This window comes from Zonotrichia leucophrys, chromosome 1 (assembly GCF_028769735.1).
Source record: "Zonotrichia leucophrys gambelii isolate GWCS_2022_RI chromosome 1, RI_Zleu_2.0, whole genome shotgun sequence".
Classification (NCBI taxonomy): domain Eukaryota; kingdom Metazoa; phylum Chordata; class Aves; order Passeriformes; family Passerellidae; genus Zonotrichia; species Zonotrichia leucophrys.
In genome coordinates, this window is record NC_088169.1 from 61,738,364 (window position 1) to 61,745,732 (window position 7,369).

Here is a 7,369-nt window from a genome sequence, read left to right on the forward strand (position 1 = left end):
GTATTCTGAAGTAATTATAGAGGAAGCTCATTTCTAGGGCCTAGTTTTACTAGCTGACAGTGAAATTCCACAGTATCTTTTGGATAATGATTGCAGTCAGGCTGGAGACAAGAACAAACATCACGGGACGGGAATGTGGTGGGTTCAGGAGGCACAACTCTGGGAGTAATCACTGGCAGTCATCCCTGTTTGCATGCACTTATTTGGAGTTGCAAAGTCACTTCTTCCCCTTCTCTGTCACATTCTCTGGCTTGCTCTTCTCAGAATTATCTTTTATATAAAACAATAAATGCAGCCCACAGAGAAAGACGAGCTGAAGACACAGACGGAGTGGATGGATATCTGCAGGGGAGGGCTGTCTGGAAGCAGGGTGGAGGAAAGGGACTAGCTCAAGGTCTGGGACCCTGCTCTTCTTTTTGGCTGTGTCAGAGCCCTGGAAACCAAAGATACTGCTACTGATGCTGCTGGAGAGGGGGGTTGGGATGTAGTGATGAGCAGGGGTCCATCCTCCCACTGCAGCAGGATCTTCTCTGCTCAGCACTCATGCCCTACAGGCAGATGTGGCAATCTCAGCTCTCCATCTAGACTCCTTATTGATTTTTAACCCTTGCAACTGCATTTAGCCTTGGCCTGGCCTCTGTCCCTGATCCTTGGAGTAACAACATTCAGCTTTGCATGTAGTGCTGCATATCTTAACCTGGTACTGCCTCAGACTGAAATTACAGGGCCAAATTCAGCTCTGAGCGCTTTGCTCCTCGCCTCCTCCCTCTGCAGCATTTCTGCCCGAGGCCAGCAGAGCTGCACTGCTCCAGCCAGGGGCACATTCAGTGCTCTGAAGTCCATTCATTAGAAGTTTGTTCTTCGTCCTTGCCTGTTCAAAGGCGGGGGACGGGGAAACGCTTGGGTCTGCACAACCAATTTGCTGTTGCCTGGCTGGCTGCTGAAACAGCACAGCGCAGAAAGCTTCCCATGGGATTAGCCATGCATTCAGCGTGCCGGGAGTTCTCACAGTTTTAGGATGGGTAAAGCATCCTTACAGGCAGCAGGACATTCACAGAGCCCAGCCAGAGTGCCCCAGCAAACACTTGCTCTCCATGGACAGCACAAGTGAGGATTTGTCAACATTGTTTGGGCCAGATTTTTTTTGTGCTGAATTTGTTTTGCAAATGTTGCTTTGAATATGCTACCAATAAATGGCCCTTTTCTGGCTTTTCTCCAGTGCCTGGGACACATCCCGTTCCCCAAGCAGGCCGCGAATGGAGAGTTACGTGGAAAGCATTGGCACCATGAATAGCCACAGCACAAATTCCTCGTGTCAGGTCTTCTGTAACTTATGTCCCCTTCATGCCAAATGGCACTGGGAGCTGCTTTTCTTCTGAGGGGAGACTTCGAACATAAGACAACCACTTGGGTATGTAAATAGGGTGTTTACAAACTTTCCAGATTTAATTTCAGTTAATATTTAATAATAACTGGTAACTATAATAAGATGTCTTCATCATTACTGTTAGGACTTCACTTTAAAGTTACCTACCTCTCTGATATGATTTTTTCTGTCTTTTTTTTTTTTTTTTTAAATAAGCAGCTTTGGAGGAGCAAGAAAGTGGTGAGTGCAGATGTTTATCATGATGGCCTTTTTTTCTGTGTTTTAACATACAGGATAGACATCCACTGTGTAGGCTGGGGAACAGGTGATACACATTCAAGTAAATACATACACACTGAAGAGGAATGTGGAAACTCTTCTGGGGTTTATTTAACACGGTACAGAGCTATGAGGGCACTACCCATCCAGAAAAACTAGTGAAACTAGCTCCAATCCTTTAGAAAAGAGCAGATGAATGGGTCTTTGAGTGTTTAAAAAATAATGGTGAGAAGTGAGGGCTCTAAATAACTTATTGCCTTCAAATGTTGCTGCTAAGCTGCATGGGTTGGGAACCAGTTTCGTTCTGAATAGTGGCTTTCATGCAAATCACATCTCTGTATGCTTCAAGGCTCTAATTAGAGTGTTATAACCAAAAGAAAAAGAGAAATCGGAGATATGAGCAACTGTGGGTTTAGATAAGTTTTGAGTAAGATGGGAGAGGCAGTGAAGCGGAGAGCTAATGTCATCTCCCAGTAGGGGTCAAGAATTTAAGCTCAGGGTATGCGGGATGGGTGGGCCCAAAAGGAATGCCAAATGATTTAAAACAGCAGAAGGAGCTAATGTACAGGATGAGCTGCCATGGGGGAGAACACAAGCAGCTGGTAGAACAAGATTTTTTTGCCATCTTTTGTTCAAACGAGTTGCAAAAAGCAGGGAAAAATACTCAGGGGCGAATGCAGAGGGGACAGATTTGTGCAGACTTCTTAACACAGCTGTTAGATGGGCTGTCTTCAGAGCATGCTGCTGTGTGATTAGTTCTTGAATTAATTAGAAAAATAACAAGTGGCCCATCCTCTCTGTGGTCAGTACTCTGAACCTCATTAGCACCAGTGCACAGCCCATTAGCAGAGGACTTGCAATATCAGAGCTCCAAGGGCTTGCTGGGGAGCAGGATGAGACCTGGGAGCCCTTAGCAAGCACAGGAGCCACAGGCATCACAGGGGATAAACACTCAGGCCTGCAAGGGTCAGGCAGCATGGCATACAGAAAGGAATTCATGGACTATCTAGGCCAATGGATAATTCCAGCAAATATCAACAAGCTTGCTTTTTTAATCACACTGTAGAGCGTTGGCATTGCTTTGAACTGCCTGGTGCTCATAGTCTCAGGATGTGCTGTTTCCCAAGGGCCAACAAGAGGGAACTTGTAAACTGCTGATAGCCAGGCAAAAAAAAAAAAGCATGCAGTAATGTTTGGCTTTGCAGCTTATTTTCTTATGAAGGTGGTTTGGGGTTATATTTTCCCCTTGAATTTTCACACATAACTACATTAGCGTAATGAGTCATGTCTGTGTATTTACAAAGAAACAGATCCCAAAGGAGTTTACGGATTTGTCATCCCAGTGCTGCATCTCTGAGAACGATCCTTCCAGATCATAATGAGATACTGTATCCGCTCACGGAGACAAAGCTTGCTCAGCTTTTCCGAGGGAGTGAATAAGAGTCATGTGTATGTAACCCTTGTGCAGGACAGGGTGGGCAGCAGCCAGGGCTCTGCTCAAGTGTAAGGGCATCACTACAAGCTCTCCAGCTTGAGCTCAGAACCAGCAACTTGGGCAGTACCAGGTTATGCTGTCCGAGGGGCAGCCACTCAGAACGTTCCCAAATGGGAGTCAGTTGGGTAACAAACAATGCACTTATTAAAGGGCAAAAAAGGAAATTTGTGAGGTAAGTGAACAGCATTGTAAGAAGAGAAGTCTAAACTGTGACACTTTCACTTTCTCTTACTTTGGGATACAGCTGCTTGGCAACTTTCCCAGACATGTGTAAACTTCCCTGGTGGGTTCAGAGTTGGGTTTGCAGGGTAGCAAGGACTTACTCAGTTGGGAGTCTGTGCTCTGCCCTGTGGCTGTGGCTGCTTTGTCAAAGGTGCTACAGTGTCCTCCCTTTGCAGCTCAGATGCTGAGAGTGGTGGGGTTGGGTTGGGTTGGGTTGGGTTGGGTTGGGTTGGGTTGGGGTGGGGTGGGTTGTGTTGGGTTGGGTTGGATTGGGTTGGGTTGGATTGAGTTGGGTGGGTTGGATTTGGGGACCCAACTCTGGCCCCTGGGCTTCTCATTTCTCCCAAGGGAAACAGAGCTTCTCTGGGTTTGGGTCTGTTGGCCTGTGGGAATATTTGGGGTTCCAGGGGGGTTCTTGGAGGGAAGGCTTTCACTGGGGTCTTGTCCATCAGGTTTGCATGTATTTTCACTGTCTTAAGAGAAGCTTTATATAATGGGATTTTATTTCCCTTCCTGTGGCATGTGCACTGCATTCCCCCTGACTGTAGAGGTTGCAAAGGACATAGGTCCCAGCCTCCTAATTAACTCAGCTGATGTATTTGCTTCCAGAAATGTTTGGTGCTAAAAGAAAGTCAGATGATCCTAGAATCAGGCACATTTGGAGTACATAGTTCAGGGGATTTTTTTTTCCTGCTAATCTTAGGCAATTACTGGTTGTATCACACCTCAAAGTAGGGTGGCTTTTAGAGCATTTTTTCTCTTGACGTACCTGCTGGGCCTATTACTCATGTAAATGCAAGCTGGAATTCGGATGAATTATCTCTTCTAAGACTACGTTATGAAAACCATTTCCATGCATGAAGCATTTTCTGTTAGTGTTGTGAGAGAAAAATGAAGTCACACGCCTATGGGCCTTGCCCTGTATTTAGGCAGAATGAAAATAGCCCACCTGTTTAGTTATGGCAGTGGAGGTGCACACTGTTCTGAAAAGCAGTTTTTCTTTTTTGGATGTTTATACCCATCATCTTTCATTTTCATCTGATGTCACTTTTCTCTTATGTTAAATAAAAGGAAATACCGTGTTCAGCTGAAATTCTCTATGTTACTTTAGCTGACATATTCTATATTATCTCAAGTCATTCTGTCAGGTTCCTTCATATCTACCATCACTCTCAGCTGAGCCTTTTCATCTTTCAGTCTCTTCCGCTCCTCAAATCTCTTTATTGCTCTTTCTAGGCTTCCTCAGACTACTTTGACCTCATCTCTGAAGTGCCTCACAGGTTTTTCTAGTTTCAATTAACCTGGACAAATTGATGTCTTCAGCATATTTCCTTTTCTCTTCCCCTCTTCCTTCTTTGCCCATCAGGACACCAGTAGCCATGTGCTGCCTTTGCCACATGGCGAGTGAACTCCTGTTTTACGCTCTCACTGGCAATTTTTATCATGACTGAGTTTTACCCACACGCCTATCCAGTTATCTGAGGAGCATTTTTAAAATGCTACTAAGAATGTAAGCCTGGTTTTGAATCAATTCTTCTCTTTACTGCAGGGGAGCTAATAGATGATGGGAGAGGCACAGCCCACCCTTGCCTTAGCCTTGCTGGCCTGCTAAAATTCACCAGGTTGTTTTAAAACAACGTCCCAGTTATCAGTTCAGCCAGTGCTTCCTGCTTCTGCTTCAAGACTTCAGGTCCACAGCTTTTATTTTCCAGACTGGTGCAATCACTGTTCTTAGCAGTCCAGAAAAATATATCCCAAATTCCTTTAGGACTTAGTGGGGATGTTTTTACTGGAAACTCAGTATTTTATTGGCTCCAGCCCTTGGTTCTCTGATATGTAGAGCAGGAAGGCGGAAAGAAGAGGCCTGATCCTCCAAGTCTGTTCAGGCTTTCAGACTAGAAAATTGTATCTGAGGTTGTTGGAACTCAGGGCATCCCTCTGGCTGTCCTGGATTGCCAGGACCCCTGCCAGGGGGCTCAGAGACCCTGGCACAGAGCCCAAGACACCTGTGACTTTGATTATGACCCATGGAAAAAGTTACCAACCTTATATGAGGATCTGCAAGCCACAAAAGTATAAGTAGAATAATAATCAGTTTGCCACGGGGTGAAAAATAGATTTTTTGGGGGGTTTTAGAATGGGGATTCAGGAGGCAAGATGAAGGAATCTGGGTGTGTCCAGCCTTTCTCCTTCTTCTTCTTGGCCTCCATCTTCTGCTGTGATGTTGGCACTTTTAGATTGACTTAGAGTGGAAGCTCACTGTCTAACACAGGTGATAGGTATTGGACAGTAATTGTAAATATTGTACACGTAGTTTTTAGTATGAAAAGATAACACTGCCCCAGGGGCGGCCAGAGTGCCTCTGACTGTCCTGCTGAGGGAACCTCAGCAGGCCAGGAGAAAGAATTTTATAGATAAGATACAAAAAACAACCTTGAGACCGAAAAATGAAGAGCTCTGACTCCTTCTTCCACCACCGGGCTGGGAAAAGAGACTTTCTAACGTACCTTGGGGTCACTCTGAGCAGCAAGACAAGCCAAGATGAGGTCCTGCCTTACAAGTCATCCCTGAGGAGCCTGGGGTTGCAGCTGTGCAGAGGGCTCCTGGTGACCAGAGCGCTTGGTTCCACCTGGGACCAATGAGGACATGGGCCAACAGAGAGGCGAGAAGAGGGCTGACAGGTGTCACCAGGCTTTGCTGCAGAGATGGGCCCCATTTGCTTCACCCAATGCATCCCATCCACCATGGCCAATGACAAACTCTTATCAATTCCTCTTGTACTGCCTGTATCAGCCTACCAGTTTGATCTGTTTCTGCTGATGAATTTACACGTACTGAGCTGGGTAGGGGATATACCAGAAACAGTGGAAAACTCAGGGCTAGAAAAACCTTGCATCCTGGTTTCTCAGAGGATGCACACAAAAGGCACAATTCAGGAGGCAGGGGCTGTTAAGTGTGGTTTGTGGCTGTGGACATGGGAACAAGAAGCACAAGCTACAACTCCTATATGATAGCTGGGATTTACCAACCAGAGATTCCCACTCAGGGCAGTTGATCCTGTGAAAACAGAACACAGCAGAAGCCATCCAAGGACATTCCTGCTCTAATTTTATCATTTCTGTTAATACAAAAATTAGACACAGAGCATTGAAACAATCCCTTCATGGTGAGATTGCCCATGGGTGTATGCAGGTGGCATGACTGCCCTTGCCCTGGAATAATGATGGACAATTTAGCACTCATTTGTGAGCTGTTGTTAAAACCCAGCCCTGTGGACACCTCCTGGTTACATGGTTGTTGCAGTACAGGATTGTTTTTCACTGTAAGAAAGAAATTAAATTCCCTCTGTCTAGTGGACAGTTTTTGCAGAGGATTGGGACAATGAAAGCTCCTCACTGTAGTATCCAAAGGTTTTGGCTTTGCTACATGTCAATAAATAACTGGAATGTCCCATCGGTACAGTAGCATGGGGAGTGAGAACAATGTACAACCAGATAAATAAATGTCTTGTCTTTAAACAAGAAACAAAGTAGTTTTCAATAGAGGCTGCTAAACCAAGAACCCTTGCTCTTCTGACATGATTTTGGGGCTGTGCTTGGTACTCTGTGACAAGTGATTGTGTGGGGATTTTGCTGGATGTAAACAGTGAAAAAATGTTGTTCATTTTACTGTTCTGGCTTACTCATCCCAGATATGACTCCTTCAGTGCTGGTGAGACCTCAGAGGCCTCAGAGCCCTGCCCTGGCTCAGCATGAAGAAGAAAAACCACACAAGCAGCTCCTTGGAGGCAGAGGTATTTATGTCTTAGTGTCCCACGAAGGAGGGAAGGGGAGGAACCATTCTCTGCCTCCTCCAGGGAAAAAAGTGCTGTAGGCCACAGAGAAGTGCCCCCTTGCCTGGCTTCACCCTGCAGGTCCTCCACATTCACTCTGAATTGCTCAAGAACAGCCTCCAGGAACAAATGCAGGAATTTGAGAATGAACTGCACATAAAAATCAAATTTCCTC

The 7,369-nt window shown here is 45.6% G+C and overlaps 1 long non-coding RNA gene across 1 annotated transcript; it reads left to right on the forward strand.

Annotated features, from left to right (window-relative positions):
* The first annotated feature begins 1,013 nt into the window (after positions 1-1,013).
* Positions 1,014-7,152, forward strand: LOC135453499 (uncharacterized). The gene is made up of 4 exons (XR_010441882.1): positions 1,014-1,107; positions 1,220-1,411; positions 1,586-1,606; positions 7,054-7,152. It is a non-coding gene; the product is annotated as an uncharacterized LOC135453499 (long non-coding RNA).
* Positions 7,153-7,369: the final 217 nt, after the last annotated feature.